The sequence below is a fragment of the Eriocheir sinensis genome, chromosome 25 (genome assembly GCF_024679095.1).
Source record: "Eriocheir sinensis breed Jianghai 21 chromosome 25, ASM2467909v1, whole genome shotgun sequence".
NCBI classification, from domain to species: domain Eukaryota; kingdom Metazoa; phylum Arthropoda; class Malacostraca; order Decapoda; family Varunidae; genus Eriocheir; species Eriocheir sinensis.
This window is the reverse complement of record NC_066533.1, coordinates 18832026-18845882: the sequence shown is the minus strand read 5'-3', so window position 1 is coordinate 18845882 and position 13857 is coordinate 18832026. Positions and strand designations below refer to the sequence as shown.

At 42.3% G+C, this 13857-nt stretch overlaps 1 protein-coding gene and 1 long non-coding RNA gene across 3 annotated transcripts in view; one reads left to right on the top strand and one right to left on the bottom strand.

The window, feature by feature from the left end:
* The window catches only part of LOC127003550 (uncharacterized), a 48368-nt gene that overhangs the window by 14564 nt on the left and 19947 nt on the right, over positions 1-13857 (top strand). The gene's annotated exons all lie outside the window — the stretch shown is intronic.
* Positions 1-13857, bottom strand: part of LOC127003551 (uncharacterized) — a 68727-nt gene that overhangs the window by 35550 nt on the left and 19320 nt on the right. The window contains exon 2 of the long non-coding RNA XR_007757144.1: positions 4044-4119. This is a non-coding gene — a long non-coding RNA (uncharacterized LOC127003551). The remainder of the gene's footprint in view (positions 1-4043; positions 4120-13857) is intronic.

Below are 13857 nucleotides of genomic sequence, written 5' to 3'. Positions count from 1 at the left end.
AAAGAAAATAACAATCAGAAGAGAAAAAAAAGAAAGGAAGAGAAATCGAACAACAAGATACAGTTCCCACGGAAGAAAGAAAGGGCGGAAGAGGAGGAGGAGGAAGAGGAGGAGATGTGAGGGGATGAAAGAGAAGAAGAAAGGGAGGGGGAAGATTGAAGGGGGGGGGGTGGAGTGAAGGGAAAGGAAGTGAGGGGACGTGGGAAAGGAAAGGAGAAGGGGAAAGGAAAGAGGGAGAGATGAAGGAAGGGGCATGAAAGTGAGATGAAAGAAGGGGGGGGGGGGCAAAGGAAATGAGAGAGAGGAGAAAGGGGAGGGAGAAGAAGAGAAGGGGCATCTAAGCGAAATGAAGGAAGGGAGGAGAATGGAGAGAGAAAGAAGGGATGAGAGAGAGAGAGAGAGAGAGGAGAAAGAAGAGAGAAAAGTAGGGAAGGGAGGAAATGGAGAAAATAAAGGGAACACGAAAGAGATAAAGAAGGGAAGAAAAAGGGGAAAAAAAAGAGAGGGAGGAGAAGCGAAAAAGGTGAGATAGGAAAACAACAACAAGAAGAGGTAGTGAAAGAGAGAGGAGAGGAGAGAGAGGAGAGAAAAGAAAAGGCATAGAAGGTGAGAGAGAGGGAGAAAAAAAAGGGAGAGAAAGAGTGGACAGAGATGGATCGATCGATGGATGTGCTACGGAAAGAAAAGGTCAGGTCAGGTCAGGTCAGGGGTCAACTCCACCGATGACCTCCTGTGTTTGGGGTCACGGGGAGAGCAGGTCATACCACCACTTTCTCTGCTACACCTGACCCCACAACAACAACAACAACAACAACAACAATAACAGCAATAATAACAAACAAAGAACCATGATTGTTATATTGGTCTTTTAATCTCGCTCTCAAATCATTGTATCACGGATCTGTTTTTTTTTCTCTGTTTTTTATTATCTTTCATCTTGTCTATTAAAACTAACTCTCTCTGTCTCTCTCTCTTTCTCTCTCTCTCACTCACTCACACACACACACACACACACACACACACACACACACACACACACACATTACTTTCTGCCTTCTCACCCAGCTTCTAAGTTTCAAAAGAGTCGCTTGATGTTCTTTCACAAGCATGAAATAACGCATCTGGGAAAGTTACGTGCAAGTGCTGGAGGAGGAGGAGGAGGAGGAGGAGAGAGAAGACAGAAAAAAAGTGAATGCATTGTAAATATATTGTTGTATATTTTACTTTCCCTGAATTTCTTTGTTTTTTTCTATATATTTCCTTCTCTTTCATTTACATTCTTTTTTTCTCTTTCTTTAATTCATTCATTCATTCTTTCTTTCTTTCTTTCTTTCTTTCTTCCTCCCTCCCTTTCTTCTTCCTCCAGTCACAAGCACACAAACACACGCAAACAAACAAACAAACAAACAAACAAACAAGGAAACAAACAGCACACAAGACAAACGCATAAAAAAGTCGGCTATTTGTCTGTCAAGGTCATGTTGTTTGCGACTTCGAGTGTGGGAATGGAAGGCGGAGGCGAAGGAGGGGAGGAGGAGGAGGAGGAGGAGGAGGCGTGTGAGGGGCACGAGGAGGTCCCGTCTCATGACACGACCTGGATATCTGACACAAAAATTCCCTCACTTGCTCCGCCCCGCCCCGGCAATTTCCCGGCATCATCGCATTATCAAAAGCGTTGCAGCGATGTACGTACAGGAAACGATTACAACGACCCGAGTTTTGCTAAGCGTCAACGAAACATTATCTCCGTTCTATGAGACCAAGGGAAAGACAGATAGATAGACAGATAGATGGGGATATAGATAGATTTTTTTTTCGTAAGAGTAACTATTTTAATAACGCAAGGCAATACAGCGACAATTATTACGTTAAACTGGATGTATACTGTAATTTAGGTCGGAAAGATTAAATTTACGTTATCTTTCGTAGCAGAGTAAGATAAGGCTCAATGGTCCCTTAGTAAATACATTAACAGAGTCATGATTTTTTTTTTTTAAGTACGTGATACAACCAAAGATACACACTCTCACAATAGCCGCATAAAAACAAAAATCTCATTGAAACGATATATATTTTACCCTTCCAGTACCGATGGTCCACTTTTTACAACCATGACATAACAGAGACACGTCGCCGGGCACAGCTTCAATGAAAACAAAAACTCGTTCCTGCTGGACACATAAAAGACTTCCAGTGCCGATATTTTAACACAAGTGACATAACGCGAGAAACTCCATTGTGCACAGATTCAATACAAAAACACTAAACCTTCCCGTTGCGTAAGTCACCGAGGCATACGAGTCGATCTCTTGGCCAGGCCGCAACCTTCCTAGGGCCGAAGAGAGGTGGAGGAGGCAAAGGGGGCGGAGGAGGAGGAGGAGGAGGAGGGTGTGGTAACGCTGATCCCACATCCCTTCCACCCCACCTCTCCCATCCCACGGCATTGCAAAGTGGAAGGGTGGGTGAGTTGGTGGAGGGGAGTGTGGGAGAGACGTGGTGGAGGTGGTGGTGGAGATGGCGAGAGAGCAGCACGCAGCATCGCCCAGCATCACGCAATGTAAGATAGACGGGAGATAAAGATGCTGTTAGACTGTGTTTCTGGGTTTGTGGGTGAGACTGAGTTTCCTTTAACTTGTATTTGGCTTTAAGATGCTATTGAACTATATTTCTTGGGGTCAATTGATGTTTTTCCTAATCTTCTGAACTCTATTTCTGGAGGGAAGATAATACTTTGCTATTTTTTACACTTGTGAGAGAAAATTTAGGTATCTTTCGTAACAGTTTTATTTTTTTTAACGTCACTAAACAATTCGAAGACAATTTTTCACATTAATAAGAAAGATTCTATTGTATATTTAACTGTATTTTGAGTATTATCTATATCATCAAAGATTACGATCCTGTTTTTCGTTCTATAATACACTGGGTCATTCTATTTTCTCATCATAATCCAGTTTTCACGATATCAAGAAGAAACTATACATCAGACTCCCACGTTAATAAAATATACGAACTTTTCATAGCACTTCAAACCACTGCTCTCTATCTAACATCACTGGACTGTCTTTCTCTGTGCTAGCCAGGCATACAGGAATCTTGAAGCGAGCGAGAGAGATCACTGCATCAAACCCACCAAACAACCAACATCTCTACCAAAACAATAGCTCTGAAAAACAAAACCCGCATTAAAACTGTTTCCTGGAGTTCTTTAAAAGTTCACTCACAAAAGAGCTTCCACTAACAGACGCGAAATGCCAACTCACGAAGACTTCAGCGTGACAAGAGTGAAGACAAAGATGTGTTGACGCAATAGTGCAATGATCGTCTGAGCGGTTTCGTCTGGTAGCTAAGACAGAGAGATTTAATGGGGCAAAGGTGAGTCACAAACAGGTGGGCTGGGCTTCGTTACCTATAAGCGATTAGCAATTAGAGGGTGAGTGAACGCTTGCATCATTGTTATTATCATTATTATCATCATTGCTTTGTGTTGGAAGAGAAACATTTTTTTGATAATGCAGTTTAGAAAATCATATTAGGTATTGACTGTGGTCTGAGTTTGGTGTTACTACTACTACGAGTACGACTACTACTACTACTACTACTACTACTACTACTACTACTACTACAACCTCCTCCTCCTTCTCATTCTCCCCCTTCTCCTCCTCGTCCTCCTCCTCCTCCTCTTCCTCCTTCTCCTCCTCCTACTCCTCCTCCTACTACTACTACTACTATTACTACTACTACTACTACTACTGCTACTACTACCACTACCACCACCACCACCACCACTACCATATAGGGCCATGCAAATCCATACAACCAAAATAAAAGGAAAACAAAAAAATATATGAATAATAACCGGATCAAGAACACGAAGAAGAAGAAGAAAGAGGAAAAAGGCCAAGAACGAGAAAACAACAACAATATCAACAACAACAACAAGAACGTCACAACCACCACCACCAACAACCACAAGAAGTAATTACAACCGTTACGTTCCATCACGCCTCTTAATTACTAGATAGCTATGCGTTCTCATCTACCTTCACTCCCTCGTTCCCTCGTCTGTTGCCGTTTTCCCCTCGAGACCAAAGCCGTGATGGGACGAACGAAGGGAAACTAGAAAAAAAGAGAAAGAAAATAAAGTAAAAAATAATAAATGGCGTCCAAAACTGAATGTAAAATTAGGTCAAGAGTAGATTGGAGATTAAGAAAAGAATAAAGCTGCTTTGATATATTAATTAAGAGAGAGAGAGAGAGAGAGAGAGAGAGAGAGAGAGAGAGAGAGAGAGAGAGAGAGAGAGAGAGAGAGAGAGAGAGAGAGAGAGAGAGAGAGAGAGAGAGAGAGAGAGAGAGAGAGAGAGGGAGAGAGAGAGGCGGACGGACAGACAGACAGACAGACACGCAGGCAGCCATAGAAAAAGAGGAAAGAACAGTTAAAGGAATGAAAGGCGAGGAATTCGGATAAAGATTAAGGAAATGAAGGAAACAAAAGAAAAATAAATAAATAAATCGACAACAAGAAATACATTCACTACAACACAATAAAAGAAGGAAGAAAATAAAAGAATAACTACGAGAAAGGGAAAAACAAAGGGATATATATTTTGGAAGATGACTAAGAAGAGCTCACACACACACACACACACACACACACACACACACACACACACACACACACAAACCTACACCTACCTGACCCCCCTACCCTCCTCTCCCCCACCCCCTCCCCTCCCAGCCAAGGTAGATTTTTTCCCTTCTCTTCCAAACGTGACATTTCTCCTTTGGTGGGAAATTCTGAATAAAATTTTAGTTCTCTTCACATCACCCTTTCCCCTTAGGCGCAGGAAGGGGTGAAGGAGGGGGTGAAGGAGAGAGAAGAAGGGGGGGGGAGGCAGAGGGAGGAGGGGAAGGGGGGGTAAAGAAAGAGGAGGTGAGGAGGAGGAGGAGGAGGAGGAGGAGGTTGGAGGTCAAGGTTTTCTCTCTCTCTATATCATGTGTGTGTGTGTGTGTGTGTGTGTGTGTGTGTGTGTGTGTGTGTGTGTGTGTGTGTGTGTGAGTAAGTGCGTTGGTATGCCACATTTCTAGGCGAATATTTATGTATTTGTGTCAAGAAAACAAATAAAAAAATGGACGATATACAAATAAAAAAAAGATGAAACAAAAGGAAAATTGCAAGTCGAAGAAATACTGAAACAAGAATAGAGAGAGGTCAGGAGGAGGAGGAGGAGGAGGAGGAGGAGACTACCTATCGTTAAAATGTCAGAGAGGAGGATGTGGGGTGTTCTGGGTAAGGAAAAATAACAAAAAATAACAATAGTAGCAAAACACAATTACAAAGAAGAGGAAAACAGAGCTATACGTCATTTTCAAGGTCACGTGGTATTAATTCTCTCCTCCCTTTCCTCCCTTTTCTCTCCTCCTCCCTCCAGTTTCCCTCCATCTTTTTCTCTCCCTTCCACCTCCCCTTCCTTCCTCCCTTTCCTTTTCCCTTTCTTGTTTATAGTTTTTCCTTCACTGTTTTCTTCTCCTCCTCTTCCTCCTCTTTTTCCTTCTCTTCTTTTTTCTTTTCTTCCTTCTGCTCTCTCTTACTTCACTTTTCCCTCCATATTTACCGTTTTTCATCCTCTGTTTTTCCTCTCCTCCTCCTCCTTCTCCTCCTCTTCTTTTTCCATTTCCTTATTCCTTATTTTTCTCCTTCCTTCCAATCTCCCTTATTTCTCTTTCTCTCTCATATTTACAGTTTTTCCTCATCTCTTCTCCTCCTCTTCCTCCTTTTTCTCTCTAATTCCTCGCTTCCTTGGTCATGGTTCTTCTTTCTCTTCCTCCTCCTCCTCCTCCTCCTCTTATTCCCACACTCTCCTTCCTCCTCCTCCTCCGTACCATCTATTAAAGTCACCCCAAAACATACGACCCTGAAAAACGTGATATTAAGAGGTCATTATCTTTATCAATTGTCAATGTTATGTACCTGTTCTTCCTCTTCCTCTATTACCCTTCATTCCCCTCCTCCTCCTCTTCCTCCTCTTTCTTTTGATATGCTTATTTTCTTATTTTCTTTTTTCTTCCTTATACTTCTGCTTCCCTTCCTCTTCCTCTCTTCCTCCTCCTCCTCCTCTTCTTCCTCCTCTTTCCTTTGATATGCTTTTTTTCTTCTTTCTTTTCCTTTCCATCTCAATTTTGTTTTCTATTCCTCAAATCAACTTCTTTCTCTCCTCTTCTTTCCTTTGTATTTCCTCCACCTTCTCTCCCTCTCTCCATCTCGCTCCCAATTTATTCCTTAACAGTACTTCTCCAGACCAGCTTCTCTCTCTCCCTTCCGCATTTCTTCCTCCTCCTCCTCCCTCTCTCTCTCCCCCTTCTTCCCTCCCTCCCTGGCTCAAAATTCTTCTTCATCTTATCTATTACACAACAATGAGGGTCAGAATCCATTACTCTCTCTCTCTCTCTCTCTCTCTCTCTCTCTCTCTCTCTCTCTCTCACACACACACACACACACACACACACTGATATAGCCTCCAGGGGGGTTCATCTGAGCTAGGGACGAATAACGGAGGGTTCGGTTGCTTCAAGAAAGAATCCAATCGCTCATAAATTCCCTTCTTGGAGTTGCAGAAGTTCTTGTCCAGATGATAAAAGCCGCCTGACTTGCCCTGATCTGAGAGCCATGAAAGTTAAGAGGAGGAGGAAGAGAGAGAGAGAGAGAGGAAGATAACAAGGATTTAGACAAGTGAGAAAACCCCCCCATAAGAGAACGAGGAGGAGGAGGAGGAGGAGGAGGAAGAAGACACGGAAGGAAGGCAAGGAAGAAAAAAACAAGCTGATAAGAAAAAATAAAGAAAAGAAAATCGAAAAAAAAAAAGCAGAGAAGAGAGCGTGTGTGAGGGGAGGGGGAGGAGGAGGAGGAGGAGGAGGGGGAGATCACCACCACCACCATCACCACCACCACCACCACCACCACCATCATCATCACCATCATCAGCGGCAGTAGTGAAAGCTGTCAAAAGTCTTCCCTCCCTTGCTGCCCGTGTGAGAGAAAGTTCCAGGCCAGTCACACACACACACACACACACACACACACACACACACACACACACACACACACACACACACACACACACACTCCCCCCTATATGCCTTCTCCTCCTCCTCCTCCTCCTCCTTTAGTTTCTACTGGCGTCTGTCCACCACTAAAACTTCTGACAGACTGTAAATGGCCTCCCCTCCTCCTCCTCCTCCTCCTCTTCCTCCTCCCATTTCTCTCCTTTCTTTCCTCCATCCTCTTTTTTTATCTCTCATTCTTATTTCGTTTAATTTTCTTCTCTTCCTCTTCTTCTTCTCCTTCCACCTCCCTTTCTGTTCCAGTTTCCCATTTCTCCCTCCTTTCATTCATATTTTCCCTTTCTTTTCCTCTATCTACTTTTTCTTCTCTCATTTCCTCTCCTTTTCCCTTTCTCTCCATCTATCCCCTTCTTCTTCCTTTCTTACCTCTTTTCTTCCATTATCTTTTCTCTTTCTCCTCTTTTCTCAATTCTTTTCTCTACCTTCTTTTTCTGATCTCATTTTCATCTCCATCCTTCTCCTCTTCTGTCTCCCTCTCCTTCTCTCCTCTTCCTTCCTTTCTTGTATCATCTTGTAAGTCTCCTTCCTTCTCCTTTCCTTCTGTCCTTAATCTTACTTTCTCCCTCTTCTCCTTCTCTCCTCTCCATCCTTCCTTTCTTGTATCATCTTTTAAGTCTCCTTCCTTCTCCCTTCCTTCTGTCCTTAATCCTACTTTCTCCCCCCTTCTCCTTTTCTCCCATTATCATTTATCTTTCCAATTCCCCCTTATCTCATTTTCATCTCCATCCTCCTCCTCCTCTTCTGTCCCTTTCTTCTCCCCTCTTCCTTCTTTCTTTTTTGTATCATCTTTTAAGTCTCCTTCCCTCTCCCTTCCTTCTGTCCTTAATCCTACTTTCTCCCTCCCTCCCTTCTCACTTTCTCCCATTATCATTTATCTTTCCAATTCCCCGTCTCCCTTCTTTCCCTCATCCTTCATTCCCTCCCTTAGGCCCTCCTCAGTCACCCACCGCCCTCCTAATCAGCCCAATTTCCTTAGCCCTCCTCGCCCACCCCTTACCCACCCTTATTTTCACACTCCTAAAGTTTAAAGTTTATGTCCCTGACCTACATACTCCCCTAATTACAGGTACTTCGCCTCCATGCACTCACCTGTAATCTATTTCTTGGGCAGGTAAAGTTTCCTACCCCCTTGTAATAATAACCTATATAATCAATCTTCAGTAAACTTCATTTGTGAGTGCTTAGAGAAATGAGTCATTATGAACCACTAAATAAATATCAAAATCCTTTCCTTAAAATCTAATGTCCAGAAACCTTCATAAGTGAGTAACCATTAAGAAAACTAGTCGATACGAAAGTCTAGAGAAAGATCAAACTCCTTTCCTGAAAATTAAAAAAAGAAGTCAGTTCGAACCTCTAAAGAACGATCAAAGTCCTTCCTGAAAATCTAATATCCAGAAACCTTCATTAATGAGTAACAAGTAAAGTAAAAACATACCAATACGAACCTTTAAAGAAAGATCAAACTCCTTTCCTGAAAAAAAAAAGTCTATTCGAACCTCTAAAGAACGATCAAACTCCCTTCCTGAAAATGTAATGTCCAGAAACCTTCATTAATGAGTAACAAGTAAAGAAAAACAAGCCAACACGAACCTCAAGAGAAAGATCAAACTCCTTTCCTGAAAAAAAAAGTCTATTCGAACCTCTAAAGAACGATCAAACTCCCTTCCTGAAAATGTAATGTCCAGAAACCTTCATTAATGAGTAACAAGTAAAGAAAAACAAGCCAACACGAACCTCTAATGAAAGATCAAACTCCTTTCCTGAAAAAAAAAAGTATTCGAACCTCTAAAGAACGATCAAACTCCCTTCCTGAAAATGTAATGTCTAGAAACCTTCATTAATGAGTAACAAGAAAAGAAAAACAAGCCAACACGAACCTCTAATGAAAGATCAAAGTCCTTCCTGAAAATCTAATGTCTAGGAAACTTCATTAGTAAAACAAAAAGCCAACACCAACACCTCAAGAAACATCAATACAAAGACCGTGACATTTAGGGAAACACTCGAGCGACGTGATAAACTAACGTGACCTCGACTCGTATACTTCATGAGGGTCAAAAAGCTAAAAAAATGACCCTCACATACACATACAATAGCTAGGCGTTACTGGGCTCACTAAACGACCTCCAAACGGGGTGACCAAAAACGAGGGACATTACATTGGGACACATTAAGACTCGGGGACACATACACACAGATACAGGGAGACACATATGGACATGGAGAGACAGATGCAGATAGAAAGTTAATAGGAGGGTGATATGGAGAGACAAAGATAAAGAATAAGAGAGAGATAACTAGACAGACATACGGAAATAGAATGGGAGGATGGGGAAAGAAGAAGGGGGAAGGAAGGGAGGATGATGGGGAAAGAAGGAGAGGAAGGAATAAAGAAGAGGAAAGGGAGGGGAAGAAAGGGGTGAAGAAGAAGAAGAGGGAAGAAAATAAAACATCACAGAAGAGGAAGAGGAGGTACAGAGGAAGAAGATGAGGAGAGAGATAGAAGAGAAGAAGGATTAAAAGAGGAAGGGGAGGAGAAGAGACATGATGGGGAAGGTAAGCAGAGGAAGGAGGAGGAGGAGGAGGAGGAAGAGGAGGAGGAGGAGGAGGAGGAGGAGGAGGAGGCAATGAACCTGTCAGAAGCTTTATCCTGCAGTGGGGAAGGAAGGGAGGGAGGGAGGGAAGGAGGGAGGGAGGGAGGCATGGAGGAGGGATGCTGAGGACAGGATCTCTTAGGAATAGGAGAGAGAGAAAGTTCATTGTCCTGAAAAAGAGAGAAGAGACGAGAAGAGAAGAGGAAAGGAGAGGAAAGAAAAGAGAGAGGAGAGATTAGAGGAGAAGAAGTGGAAAAGAAAGAGAAGAGGAGATAAGAGGAAATTATTGATAAAGATAGAATAAGAAATAAAGATAAGATTAAAGATAAAATGATAAAGGAAAAATGAAATGAGAAAGAACCGAGAGGTGAAAGAGAGAAGAAATGCAGAGAAAGGAGGAGAAAGAAAGGAGAGAAGAGAAAGTAATAAATAAAGAAGCTAGTATAAGAAATAAAGATGAAACTAAAGATGAAAAAAATACATAAAAGAAAAAAATGAGGAGACAGAGAGATGAGAAAAGAAGAAAAACACAAGAAAACAAAATGAGAACTTCAGAATAAAGAAAGAAAACGAAAAAAATGAAAAGAAAAAAAAGAAGAATCCAAAAACACTAACAGAAGAAGACACTGAAAACAAAAACAGAAAACAAAACAAAACAAACAAAAACAGAATCCTAAACATCAAAAACAAAAAGAAAGAAAAAAGATAAACAAAACATAGAAATCAAAACAAGACAATCCCCAAACAATTTAATTCGAAGCCCTCTCAAGTTACCTAAAAAAAAAAAAAAAAAAAAAAAAAAAAAAAAAAAAAAAACCCTCGTAAATCACTCTCACCTGGTCAACCAACCTGTCCACGTGTCACCCAAGCCAACCTTACCTTGTCCACCTATGCACCTGTCCACCTCATCAACCTCTCACCCAAGTCCTGCCTCCACCTGTCAACCTTCCCTCGTTCCACCAATGCACCTGTTCCACCTCATCCACACAACTAATTAATCTATCTATCTATCTATCTCCTTTACGTTTTGAATATCACTGGACCCATTCTCTCTTTTCTCATTCATTTCCTTCTTCGTTTTTTTTTCCTCAACTCCCTCGACCACACATGGTTTGACCTCATCTCCACACCTTTGATATTCACCTCCAAACGTCTCCACTTAAATTCTCACCTGTAAACACCTGCCATTTTCACTCCACACACTCCACTCTCTCGGGCCTTCCACCCCTCTCCTCTCTCCCCGCATCGTCACTCCCAAATATATAATTCCTCACTCTTACTCTTCCTCACACCATCTCTCCTCCTCCTCCTCCTCCTCCTCCTTCTCTCCACTCCTAAAAGTTCCCTCCCTTCCTTTACCTACCTTCGCCACTCCCTCTCCCCCTCACTAACTACTCTCCCCTCTTCCTCTTCCTCTTCTTCCTCCTCTTCCCTCCCCACCAATTTTCCAGCTTCTCAATGTCACCTTTAGCTAGCCCTCCTCCTCCTCCTCCTCCTCCTCCTCCTCCTCCTCTTTCTCTCCCCTCCGTTTTGCCAGGTTCTCAAAGTCACCTCCCCCCTCTCTTCTCTCTTCTCTCTCTCTCTCTCTCTCTCTCTCTCTCTCTCTCTCTCTCTCTCTCTCTCTCTCTCTCTCTCCCCGAAATCTCAGAACAGGTCGTGGTCAGGAAACCGCTCGTCTGATATCAAATGTTCAATGTCCGCTAAAATCTTTCATTTATTTATCTTCTTGAACTGGTCCTCGTTCATTCGGCGATTAAATGAATATATATTGGAAGTTAGTGTTCTCTCTCTCTCTCTCTCTCTCTCTCTCTCTCTCTCTCTCTCTCTCTCTCTCTCTCTCTCTCTCTCTCTCTGTCTATCTATCTATCTCATTTATTTACTTGTTATTTTCTGTCGTATAAAATTGACAAGCGAAAAAATATATTGTCTGTGATGAACGAAGCCTTAAATAAATTCCTAAAGTCATCGCTGTTTATTTTCTTCATTTTTTCTTTCGTTCTTTTCGGCAAGTCATTATTACTGCAGCCGAAGTTATTATTTTTTTTATATGTATTCTTCAGTTACTTCTCTATTATCATACTCCAACACCCATCAATTTGTCCCCATACTAAGAAATTCACTTAAAAATCCTTCTCTATTTCTTTCCTTTTAGTCAATGTCAATGTTTTTTCCTTCTGCATAATTTTGGTTGATTATTTTCCCATTCCGTCTGTGTTTTGTCGCGGGTCTTGGCAGTGCTTTTTTTATCACACCCAATCGCGGTTCAGGTGTAGAGGAAGGGAGGGAGGAAGTGAAGGAAGGGAAGAAGGGAGATGGGGAGGGAGGGAGGAAGGGGAGGAAGATGGCATTCAAAGCATCCCCTCCCCTCTCTATTCCCACTTCCGCCAATAAAAAGTGTACCGTAAGTTTTTTATCTAACCAATCAACAATCACTAACACACCCACTCACTCCATTTAATTCTGATGCCAACAAATTTTTATCTGTACAAAAAAATGACGCAGAACGATGATATGACAATAAAATAATAACTCTCTCTCTTTTTCATCCTTTTTTTATATTCATTTTGGGTATATATCGATTAGCGTCAATAACTTCCTCTATAATCATTTTAATCAGTAATCATATTTGTCCTTCCATTTTTTCCTCACTCCGAATTAACAACTGCAAATTTACATACAGCAACTACCGCTATACGAGTACTCAGACAGTGGCCTTCCTAACTTACTTAATTGCATCTAAGTATCCGGGAACTCGATATTACTTTTGATAATTGACGTAGAAAATGATGCGTGATTTGCTCTCCTTTCAGTTCCTTCTCTTTTATTTTCTCTTTGTTTCTTTGCTCTTCTTTCTATTCTTCTCCTTCCTTTCTATTCCTCTTACTTTACTGCAATTGCCTCTTATTTTTCGTGTCCATGTATGCTCATCGAGAGGACTCTGTTTGGGTCTATATCAGTTTTTATTTTCCCTTGATACTCTTTTATGAATCTCAATAATAATAATGATAATAATAACCTGCATTCTCTCTCTCTAACTCATTATTATTCTCAGGGCGTCACAGGTCCGTATAATTGCCTTCCTTTACGCAGACAACCCACAGAGATGACAAATGAAAGCGTATAAGAGTTATGTCTCATCCGCAAACTATCAAGAACCTAACGTATTCTCCTCCTCGTCCTCCTCCTCGTCCTTCTCCTCCTCCTCGGTCTCTTTTTTCCATTCCTCTCATAGCAAACATTTCCAACCCGTTCTTCTTACCACGCCCTCTTCCGACCTTCATTCCTGCATTCCTCACTCTCCCCTTTCGTTCCCATAACCGACCCTCCCCTTCCCCTTCTTCCCATCTTTTTTTTTCGTCCGTTTTTCACTTCCTCTGCCCTTAACCCTCTCTACTTCCTCCCTTCTTCCCTCTCCCCTCCATTGCGTAAGTCTTGTCTTCCTCTTACGCTTGCTTTTCTTTCACTCTTTATTTCTCTTATTCCTCTTTGAATTTCCACTCCTTTTCCTACTTTCTCTTCCCTTCAACTTTCTTCTCTTACCCCATTTTCCTTTAATTTTTCTTTCCTCCTTCCACTTTATCTTATTTCTCATTTTCTCCCCTCAAGTGAGAATCCTTCCTCTCCCTTCCCTTCTCCATTTTCCTTCTTTCCTTCCTTCCTTCTCTTCCCTTCCTCCCTCTCCCCTTCCTTCCATTCACCCCACTCCACACACACACCTTCAATCAATCAATCTCCTAATCTCCCATTCCTTTCTTCTAATCCCCACTCTCCCCTTCCCCTTCCCCTTCCTTTCCCCCTTTCCTTCTCTCCTTCCCCTTCCTTCCATCCCTCTCCCCTCCATTCACACCCTCAGTCAATCAATTTCCTTATCTCCCCTTCCTCCCTTTCTTTCTTCCATCCTCCACTCCCCACTCTCCCCTCCCCCTGCCCCTTTCCTCCCCGCTCCCCTCACGTGTAGTCACCCCGAACCTTCGTGACCCCGGGCGGAGTGTGAAGGTCATAATATGTATACGCGACGCGATCAGCTCTTCCTTGACCTTTTAAAACCCTCCCTTCCTCTGTTTGCTTGCCTCTGCCTGCTCCGTTCCCTTCCCTTCCCTTCCCTTCCCTTCCTTCTTCTTCCTTTTCTCTCTTCTTC